The 11,900-nt window shown below is 41.8% G+C and overlaps 1 pseudogene; it reads left to right on the top strand.

Moving 5' to 3' along the window:
• Positions 1-229: 229 nt before the first annotated feature.
• LOC105537021 overlaps positions 230-11,900 on the top strand; it is a 46,410-nt pseudogene continuing 34,739 nt past the window's right edge.

Below are 11,900 nucleotides of genomic sequence, written 5' to 3'. Positions count from 1 at the left end.
TTGCAAAGAAGGAAAAATGCAAAGCCTAAAAAAAGTTCATCAAATGTGTTTCCTAGAAAGCCATTGGTGCCCTCAGTAAAAAGAGCAACCGGTGTCACCAAGGGGTTCCCTCTGCCTCACTTTCCCACATTTTTCTCATGCACCTAAGGTCAAGAAGATTCAGGGTTAGGGTGGATCTTTGTCTGGCCTGGTCCTCCCTGGGCAGAATATGCTGGACTCCTCCGAGTACATGGGAAGAGACTGTGAGTGTTTTCCTGGCACTGACGAACACCAACTCTGGCTTGTAGAAGACCTGGATGGGTAAAGTGTGGGGAGGGTCGCTGGGTTACTGGGACATGCCCAGCACTTCCCTCACTGGGATGGGGAGGGACTGCTTCCTCCTCACTGGGAGCTGAGTCAGGACCTTTCAGGCATCACTACAGGCATGAGTTTTGAGGACAGAGTTTCACACAAATCTGCCACACAGGAGAAGGGGTGATGAATCCCCAGTGGCTGGATGTGCTCACAAAGGCCTACAGCTCAGGAATGCCTGCAGCAGGGCACCTGAGAAAAGAGGACCCCAGACAGGGTGCCCTTTCCTCTTACTGCCCGGCAGGGTGGGCCCATGCTGAGTGCAGTGGCTGCTGCACCTGGAGACTGGCCACAACCTGTGCGCCCGACCCAGGAGTTTTGATTGTTTCACTGGCCATGCCTTAGTTACTAATATAAGTCAGTTCTTGCCATTGAAAGTGACTACTGTCCTTGCAAGCGATAGGACCTGCCTGAAATTATATCCTCAGGAAGGAAAAGATGTAGCCCACAGAGTAGGTTGGGAGGGACAATGAAACTAAAGTGGCTTTGATCCCACCCTGTCAAACCCAGTTCACTCAGTACAAAAGTTACAGGCAAGAATTGGAAGAAGAAAAAAGCAAAACAAAAGACGATGGCAAGTACTGTCACCAATATAGCTGTGTACTGCCTTTATTCCAGACACTGTGCCAAGGCATGGACTATATAGGAATGAATAAGACAGGCACGATCCCTGCTCTCACGAAGCTTAAAGAATGGTGTAAAAGAAAAGTGACCATGTATAAAAATATTAAGACAACTTATAAGTGCCATCGCAGGAAAAGGCAGAGTGCTTATGAGAGAGCAGGATGAACGGGACGTCAGGCCATTCTGGGAAAGTGGCATGTAAACAGAGAAGGCCTGGGTAAACACAACTTGGACAGGTGGAGAAGGGAGGCATTATTATCCACCCATGATAAAAGTGTGATTGGGCAGAGTAAGCAGGCAGACAGGATCTCCAGGACAAAGCTCAGAGCCAGGCCTGGGACTTCAGTTGGCGCCCCTTCCCTGATGGCAGGATCTCCAGATCCTCCTCATCTCACAGTTTCTTTCCATCATGAGCATGCCCTACAGGCCTTTACTGTGCCAGATCTAGTGAAGAAAAAGTATTGATATGGTTTGGCCGAGTCCCCACCCAAATCTCATCTTGAATTGTAGCTCCCATAATTCCCACATGTTGTGGGAGGGACAAAGGGGGAGATAATTGAATCGTGGGGGAGGTTTCCCCCATACTATTCTCATGGTGGTGAAAAAGTCTCACGAGATCTAATGGTTTTATAAAGGGCAGTTTCCCTGCACACAACTCTTACCTGCTGCCATGTAAGACGTGCCATTCCTCCTTCTCACCTTCTGCCATGTAGTGATGCCTCCCCAGCCATGTGGAATTGTGAGTCCATTAAACCTCTTTTTCTTTACAAATTACCCAGTCTCAGGTATGTCTTTATCAGCAGTGTGAAAATGAACTAATACAAGTATATTTATCTTTTCCTCTCTCGTATTTTCTCAGCAGTTCTTTCTCCTGGTAAGATAATGGTGAAACCAAAATTCCTTCGGACATTCCCAGAAATGCTTGTAAATCTAGTGGGTAAAGTGTCTGCTTATTTTCCAGCACATGTAACTAGTGTTCCTTCATTCCTCCTTCCTACGTGTATTAAGCAGTATTGAGTGAGACCTTGAAGCTTGGCAAAAGAGATAAGAGGATGCATAAATAGTTCTATAGGAGTGGGCAGGAGGAACTTGTATCTCAGCTGGGAGTCAAAGAGGAGTGGCAACTGGCTTCCAGGGACAAATACTGATTGCAAATTGTCTAGCTCTGACTTGAGTCAGAACAAATGACGACATGGAATCAATGAAAGAGGATCTACTCCTCAACCCTCCAACAATCTGGGTGATGGGCTTCCACTTTGAAACTAATGCACAGCCCATCATCTTTTAGGCCAGTGCTTAATCTATAGTCAGGAGACCAGTTCCTGCTCCATTCTACAAACTGTAGAAATTCTACAATGAGATAAGTACAGAACAAAATAAGCAATTACAACTTTTATGGCAATTGGACAGAGTAAGTTTTTGTCTCTTGAATCTAGTAAAAAGAATTGAGCTTGTGATTTATATGCCATTGCTTTTTATTTCATTTTTTAGTAGTTTATTTTATTGTATTTTTAAAAATATGGATCCATGATGGACTGAAGACAAAATAGTCCCTCCCCACAGGTGGTCTGGGATGCACCGTTCTGAGCCAGTAAGTGGGCTTTGAAGCATATCACTCACAAGCACAGTGGCTAAACCTGACAGTTTCCTGAGGAGCCTAGGAATACTCCCAACAAGACAGAAGGGAGTTTGGTGCCACCCAGCAGCGCTGCTCATGCAAAACACAGAGTTCTCTGTCTGTCTCTGTCGCCCAGGCTGAAGTGCAGTGGCACTGCAACCTCGCCTCCTGGGCTCAAGCCAACCTCCCACCTCAGCCTCCCAAGTAGCTGGGACTACAGGCACATGCCATCCCACCTGGCTTTTTTTTTTTTTTTTTTTTTAGATGGGGTTTTGCCATGTTGCCTAGGATGGTCTTGAACTCATGAGCTCAAGTAATCTGCCCGCCCTGTCTCCCAAAGTGCTGGAATTATAGTCATGAGCCACACCATGCCTGGCCAGAGACACAGTTCTTGAGCAGATTCTTGAGCAGTGCTCTCGATTTCTGTGAGCAGGAAGCACAGAAAAGGAGGCTGCAGAAAGCAGAGTACACTCCCCTGGAAAGTCAGGCAATAAACCCTTGTTCCAGAGTGGAGACTTGCTTTCACATGAAATCCACAAAGTGGTAAGCTGGCCAAACGGACGGCCTGAGTGCTACCTATGATGTCTTCACGGCCATGTGCCATGCCTGCTTCTTCTAACTTTAAGGGAGATAAAGAATCCTGAGCTTACATAGACACAAATCATGTGGCATAAATCTCCAAATGGCCATCTCTGATTAAATAATATCAGGGGCAGGTGCAGTGAATCACACCTGTAATCCCAGCATTTTGGGAGGCCAAGGCAGGAGGATTGCTTGAGCCCAGGAGTTTAAGACAAGCCTGGGCACACAGCGAGACTTCATTCTACAAAAAAATTTATTAACTAGCCAGGCATGGTGGGACACCCCTGTTGTCCCAGCTACTCGAGAGGCTGCGGCAGGAGGATCACTTGAGCCTGGGAGGTCGAGGCTGCCATGAGCTCTGATTATGCCACTGCACTCCAGCCTGGCAATAGAGTGAGACCCTGTCTCAAAAATAAAATAAAATAAAATAAAATAAAATAAAATAAAATAAAATAAAAGCAGGTATTTTTGGTAAGGAGCCAACCCTCCAAAGTTACTACATTTATCTGCTTGGGTATTCCTACAGTGACTAAGAGATGGGAGGTCTGCTGTTGGCCTGATTTTTCCAGAGAGATGCCACAACATCCCCAGGTAGAATACTTCATCACCACACACAGGCTTCCCAAGGTCTGAGGGTACACTCAGTGAGCCCGCCCTTCCACACTCTGACTGAAACTGACGTGTCCTTAGTGTCCTTAGTGGACATTGTCATGTTTCCATTATTTGTATTCTTAGCTGTTCTCATATGTCTTTAGTTAGTGTCTTCCTTAGACTAAATTAGTTGGATTTTTGCAGTCAGAAAAAAATACTTCCTGTATCTTTTCTTATTTTCTACATGTCTGTTACATCCTGTACCCAGTGGGTTTTCAGTAAATGTTGACTACTCAAATTAATAAAATGATGTAAAGCAAACAGCATGTTCCTTTTTATTTTGCACTTTTGAAGTGCATTTATTTTCGTTGCTGATTTACTCTTTTGTTCAAGGATCCATGAATTTGATTTAAACCTTTAGATATTAAAGACCACAGAAAAATAATACAAAGTATAGTTGATTTGAATCTCCTGTGCTCTGATATTATGCTCACCCATAGATCTTGGCACATACATGTCAATAGGTAATTAGCTCAGGCAAAATCCAAGCTACTCACCCACTTGAGGAAGCCTCAGTTGATTAGATTTCTTTATGGGGAATTAAGAAACTAAGACCTGAAGCACTTGTTCTTTTACATTCTCTTTTCTTTCTTTCCTTTTTTCCTTGAATTTCTTGAAAAATATCCAGAAAGTCTCAGTTGGAAACTAAATGTATTCTTTCTTGTAGCAGCAAAACTCAGTCACAATATTTCACTAGCAAGCCCTTCTCCCCAGCTATGAATCTAGAGGGAAAAAGAGGGGGATGACCACGCCAAAGGAGAGAGAGTGGAAGAGAGAAAAGCGCAGACTGTGGGAGCATACTGCAGCCACCACTGCAGATACAGCTCCATTTCATGGAGACCTGGCAGTTCTGAGGGCATAGAAATTTCATTCCATTCACTCATCATCCCTTTGTCTCCTTCTCTCCTGCCTCCACCCATCCCACCCCAATCTTTGCTTAGCCAAATTCACTTCCCTTCTCATAGAGAAAAGAAGGAAACTTGTTTGATTGAGGGTTGATTAGGTTAGGTTCTGAATTTAGGGTCCCATTTTTAGCAATGTTACCCCATTGCCGCTGTTAGTATCCCTACAAACTTAGCAAGTGGAGCCCAACGGTTCCTTGGAGAAAGACCCAGAACTCTTCGAATGCAGCTTCTCAGTCTTCCCAGGTGTATTAGTCTGTTTTGTGTTGCCATAAAAAAGCACCTGAGACGGGGTCATTTTTAAAGAAAGAGGTATATTTGGCTCACGCTTCTGCAGGCTGTACAACGTGGTGCTGGTACCTGCTCAGCTTCTGGCGAGGGCCTCCGGAAGCTTTTACTCCTGTTGGAAGGCAAGGGGAGCCGGTGTGTCACATGGCATGAGAGGGGGCAAGAGAGAAAAACGAGGAGGTACCACGTTCTTTTTAACAACTAACCCTTTTGGAAACTAAGAGTGAGAACTCACTCAGTCCCATGAGAAAGGCACCAAGGCTTTCATGAGGGATCGTTCCCCCATGACACAAACACCTCCCTCCGGGCCCCTCCTCAACACTGGGGATCAAATTTCAACATGAGATTTGGAGGGGACAAATATCCAAAGTATCTCACCTGGTAAGATTGCACCTGCACTAACTAAATCCTTTGAGAATTACAGTTGTGTTTTAGAGTCTTGTTATAACTTGTTCCAGAAAGGATAACTTACATATTTGGTGATGCTCTCGCAGTGCCGGTTGCCAACATTACTGTTCATATCATCAGTGAGCACAAGCCATAGTAGAAAAGATAAAGTGAGGGAAGGGAACCATAAAAGAGACATCCAAATAAGCAGAACACAAATCTCCAGAATTATGCCCTTTCTCAAATGGCCTTATGAATACTGAGAACTGGGCAATAGGGAAGAAAAAACAACAACAACAACAAAGAAGAAATGAACTTTGCCTATTCCTTCCTATTGCCTTTGTTTGGTTTTCTGAGAAGTGTGTTTTGTAGCACAATTGTAGTATATCTGCTATCAGCAGAAGCTTGTAGAATACTTCATTAGTGCGCAGAATTTGGTTCAACAATTCATCTTGAAATCAGAACTTAATTATCTGTTGTGGAATGACATAGGTTGTATAGGAATTTCTCTTAGTAATCAGAGAAAGGATTATGTTTTTTTTAAATCAAAAAACAGAAAGTGATAGAAAAACCAAAAGAAAGACAGCTAGAAAAAAATGAACACACAACTCTAATTTCTGCTAAAGTGGGACCCAGTTGCTTGCACAATATCATGTTTCTCATTAATAGGTGTATGTGAGGGTGCAGGGAATGTCTAGGCGAGATACGTGATGCTTTCCGAAGTCTTTCAGAAACTTTCTTCATTTGCCTCCCAGAACAACCCCTCCCTCTTAGCTATCTGACTATTTGCAGCAAGAAGTGGAGAATGACGGGTGCCCAACAACATAGACCATAATTGGTTTAGATTGCACCCTAGCATTAAACCTTGCCCTTAATGTCAGGAGCAAACATCTGTCTTCTTTATAGGAAAAGGCTACAGCTCTCTAATATCTTTCTGGCCAAGGACTTGTGCTCCACCTCATTCACAGTTGGGGATTTGGAAGCAGATCCAGAATGGAAGAGGTTGCTAACACTAAAAAGTAACCGTCTGTCTACTTTAATGATCGTGAGGCCAGTGAGGGTTGAGGGTTACTGAAAAACACATTGAAGAAAGTAACAGTTGAACAGATGCTCACATTTGACAAATAAATGATACAGAATGATAAAGGAATGAAAAGAGAACATTCCCACTCTTCCCCCCAAGTCCTCCTCACATGGAAAACCACTGTACCCCATTCTGTTTCCTTCCCAAAGCTATTCTCTGCTTGTATAGACACATCCATACTATATGCAGATTCTTTTTTGCCGTGGGGGGTGGGGGTGTGCGCAGCGGGTTGGGGTTGTTACCAAAACTTGGATCATATCTGCAACTTGCTTTTTTCACTTAATAATAAATTGTGGACATCTTTTCAGGTCAGTATAGAGAGAGCTACCATTTTTTCTTATTAGATGCTTGGCTTTCCATTAATGGATATTCCACCAAAATCATAATTTAAATTTTTTCCCAGGAGATAACCTCCATTGGTATGGAAGACATTTTTGCCTTATCACATGGATTCATACTTTATCTCATTTTCCAAAAGGGTTTAAGACTGTTTTCTTTTTGTTTTGTTTTGTTTTTAAACGGAATCTTGCTCTGTCACCCAGGCTGGAGTGTAGTGGTGTGATCTCAGCTCACTGCAAGCTCCACCTCTCGGGTTCATGCTATTCTCCTGCCTCAGCCTCCCAAGTAGCTGGGACTACAGGTGCACACCACCATGCCCGGCTAATTTTTGGTATTTTTTAGTAGAGACGGGGTATCTCCATGTTAGCCAGGATGGTCTCGATCTTCTGACTTTGTGATCCGCCCGCCTTGGCCTTCCAGAGTTGCTGGGATTACAGACATGAGCCACTGCGCCTGGCCTAAGACTGTTTTCAAACATGTTAACAACATAGAAAAAAATATATTGTAAATTTCCTAGGAGTTAATGTGATAAAAAGGGAAATGATCCATGCTCATGAGATAAAAACAAACCACATGCTCATGAAAAGCATGATTTCTAATTCTGAGAACTGAAAATGATGTCTTATTGGGAGGACTTGGTAATGCAATGAACAAGATCCTCATGGTAATCACAACCAATATTTCATTTAGCTTTTCTTACAATAGCATTTAAAGTCAATGGTGTCATTCCATTTAATCAATTTAATATGAGTCAGTATCAACAGCTACATGTTACCCCCTCTCTGATAGGCTAAATTTTGAGTGATGGATTTACAACACAACATTAATTTTATGAAGACAGGAATCAGGGAAGGGAGCAAAAGTAAAAGTACTGCAATCTTTGCCTTTCATGAAAAGTGAGTTAAAGTAATTGTATTTACTGTGATTTTGATAATTAAACAGACTTATGAAAATGGTTGCAAATCACTTTACAGTAACCATTAGTAAAACTAAAACCAGATTTTCTACCCTCCAAATTATTGCAAAAGGCAAGTGAAAACAAAGTTCTGTATACTGAAAAGAGAACTGAATTTTTAAACAGCAAAGGAACAAAACAAAACCACAAAATCACATGACAGTGGTCAAAACAATTATGACAATTTAAAACTCCTATTAAAAGGCAAGATTTGTGGGAATGCAAATTGGTACAATCACTTTGTAAAGTTGTTTAACAGTATCTTCTAAAACTAAAAATATGCATATTCTGTGACCTAGTAATTCCACCCCAAAGTATATTCTGAACAGAAATGCATATATAAGCTAGCCAAAATGCATGCAATGAGTGTTCATGGCAGCCCCATTTGAGATAGTCCTAAACTGGACAATACCCAAAAGAGCATCAATAATAAGTAGAATATTATTCAGCAATAACAATGAGCAAACTACAGCTACATCCACCTGTGTGGATGAATCTTTCAAGAATAATGTTGCACAAAAGAACATAGACACTAAGGCATATGAATGAATCCATTCATCTAAAATTAAAAATCATTTAAAATTAATCTGTGCTCTTACAAGTGGCTACCCTTGTAAAGGCTAGTGACTGGAAGGAAGTAAGAGAAGAGTTTCCAGGATATTCTTGATTCAAATGATGGCTCACAGCTTTGTTCACTTTGTGAAAAATCATTCAACTGGACACTTACATCTGTACTTTCCTGGATGTATATTATTTTAATAAAAATACATTTTAAAAACAACATTCAGTGACTTTCTGTGTACAAGAAAACACAACTTGCACAAAATGAAAAAAAAAACTAAAAGTAAAAGAATTAGAAAATATATTGGCTTTTTTAATTTTTGAGACAGAGTCTCACTCTGTCACTCAGGCTGGAGTAAAGTGGCAAAATCATGGCTCACTGCAGCTTTGACCTCCTGGGCTCAGGTGATCCTCCTACCTCAGCTTCTCAAGCAGCTGAGACAACAGGTGTTCATGACCATGCCTGGATAATTTTTGTATTTTTTGTAGAGATGGGGCTTCACCACATTCCCCAGACTGGTCTCAAACTCCTGGGCTCAAGCATTCTGCCCACCTCTGCCTCCCAAAGTGCTGGCATTATAGGCATGAACCACCACACCCAGCCCCAAGTGTTTCTCTTATATTATTTTGTTTACTTTTCCAACAATTTGCTTTATACAATAAGGTACAAATTATTTATATTTCTAATAGATACAATCAATAGATAACTCATAATAGTATTAAGCATTTATTCATCAAATGATACAGTACCAAAGATACATAAAGCAATAACTTTGGAGATAAAAATAAGGATTTACAGAAATGCAGTTGACATGTAACATAATAACAGCCCCTTCACAAGCTCTGTACCAAATACACTAGACAAAGATAAGGAAGGTCAAGGAAATTTGAGCCATATACTTTCTTTACATGTGTCCAAAGAACCTCTTTTTGAAAAATAATCAGTTATTAGAGCAAAGAAAATCTAAAAGAAATAAATCAAAACAGCAGTAATTGAAAAGGCCACATTATCTGATTAAAGAGAATAAAATTAAAAATTCATAAAACACATTTAATTTACAACAACACTGTTTTAGCCTGTTTTCATTCTCACATTGCTATACAGCACTACTGGAGAGTGGGTAATTTATTTTAAAAAAAGAAAAGGTTTATTTGACTCACAGTTCCATAGGCTGTACAGGAAGCATGGCTGGGGAGGCCTCAGGAAACTTACAATCATGGCAGAAGGCAAAGGAAAAGCAGGCACATCTTACATAGCCAGAGAAGGGGGATTAGAGTGAAGAGGGAAGTGCTACACACTTTTAAACAAGCACAGTTCATGAGAACTCACTCATTATCTCAAGAACAGCAAGGGAAAAGTCTGCCCCCATGATCCAATCACCTCCCACCAGGGCCCTCCTCCAACACTGGGGATTACAATTTGACAAGAGATTTAGCTGAGGACACATATCCAAACCATATTATTCCACCCCTGGGACCTCCAAAATTTCATATCCTTCTCACATTTCAAAATACAATCATCCCTTCCCAACAGTCCCCTGAAGTCTTAACTCATTTCAGCATTAACTGAAATGTATCATCTGAGATAAGGTATGCCTCTTCCACCCATGAGCCTGTAAAATCAAAACCAGTCAGTTACTTCCAAGATACAATGGGGATACAGGCACTGGCTAAATATGACCATTCCAAAATGGAGAAATCACCCAAAACAAAGAGACTACAGGCCCCATGCAAGCCCAAAACCCAGCAGGGCAGTCATTAAATCTTAAAGCTCCAAAAAAATCTTCTTTGACTCCGTGTCTCACATCCAGGCAACACTGATGAAAGGGGTGGGCTCCCAAGACCTTGAGCTTCTCCACCCCTGTGTCTCTGCAATGTACAGCTCCCTTGGCTGCTTTCATGGGCTGGCATTGAGTGCCTGCTGCTTTTCCAAGTGCATGGTGCAAGCTGTCGGTGGATCTACCATTCTAGGGTCTGGAGGATGGTTGCCCTCTTCTCACAGCTCCAATAAGCAGTGCTTCAGTGTGGACTCTGTGTGGGGGCTCCAACCCTACATTTCCCCTCTGAACTGCCCTAGTAGAGGGTCTCCATGAGGGGTCTGGTCCTACAGCAGACTTCTGCCTGGACATCCAGGTATCTCCATACATCCTCTGAAATCTAGGCAGAGGCTCCCAAGCCTCAAGTCTTGCACTCTGTGCACCCTCAGGCTTAACATCACATGGAAGCCACCAGGGTTTTTGGTTTTTCCCCTTGGGTTGGTTGCTTGGACATATCTGGGGCCCTGTTAGCCACAGCTGGAGCAGGAGCAGCTGGGACACAAGTAGCAGTGTCCTGAGGTTGCACAGGGCAGCAGGTCCCTGGGCCTCGCCTCCAAAACCATTCTTCCCTCCTAGGCTTCCAGGCATGTGATGAAAGGAGCTGCCATGAAGGTTTCTGAAGTGTTTTCAAGGCATTTCCCCCAATGTCTTGGTTACTAACATTCCACTCTTCTTTACTTACGCAAATGTCTGCAGGCAGCTTGAATTCCTCCCCAGAAAATGGGTTTGTGTTTTCTACTACATGGTCAAGCTGCAAATTTTCCAAACTGTTATGCTCTGCTTCCTTTTTTAAAATATAAATATAAGTTTCAGTTTCAGATTATTTCTTTGTTCATGCATAACAAAAGTGAGCTTGGCTCCAGTTCTCAATAAGTTTCTCATCCCCATCTGAGACCTCCTCAGGCTGGACTTCACTGTCTGTATCACTATCAGCATTTTGGTCACAACAATGAACAAGTCTCTAGGAAGTTCCAAACTTTCCTTCATTTTCCTGTATTCTTCTGAGCTCTTCAAACCCCTTCAATCTCTGTCCATTATCCAGTTCCAAAGTTGCTTCCACATTTTCAGGTATCTTTATAGCAATACCCTACTTCCTGATACCAATTTTCTGTTTCTGTCATCTCTCACATTGCTATAAAGAACTACCTAAGACTGGGTAATTTATAAAGAAAAGAGGTTTAATTGACTCACAGTTCCATAAGCTGTACAGGAAGCATAGCTTGGCAGGCCTCAGGAAACTCACAGTCATGGCAGAAGGCTAAGGGGAAGCAGGCATATCTTACGTGGTCAGAGAAGGAGAACTAGAGTGAAGGGGAAAGTGCTACACACTTTTAAATAACCAGACCTCATGACAACTCACTCACTATCCCGAGAACAGCAAGGGAGAAATCTGCCCTCATGATCCAATCCTCCAACATTAGTGGTTACAATTCGACATGAGACTTGGGTGGGGGCACAAATTGAAACTGTATTAAACACTAATAAAAATTCACATTAGAAAAAAATTAATCTTTTCCTATCCTAAAAATAAAATTCCATAAAGCTATACTTAGAGGTGAACTTCTGGCCTTAAATGCTTTGATGATCAAGAAAAGAAGATAAACTAATAAAATCACTACTTATAAAATTAAGATGTAAACATTAATAACTTTCCTTTAAATCACTATTAAACTGTTAAAAGCAAAATGGAGAAAAGATCCCATTTATAATAGTAAAACAATAAAAATAGAACCATATATTT

Source organism: Mandrillus leucophaeus, unplaced genomic scaffold (assembly GCF_000951045.1).
Source record: "Mandrillus leucophaeus isolate KB7577 unplaced genomic scaffold, Mleu.le_1.0 Scaffold167, whole genome shotgun sequence".
Classification (NCBI taxonomy): domain Eukaryota; kingdom Metazoa; phylum Chordata; class Mammalia; order Primates; family Cercopithecidae; genus Mandrillus; species Mandrillus leucophaeus.
This window is presented reverse-complemented; position numbering and strand designations above follow the sequence as displayed.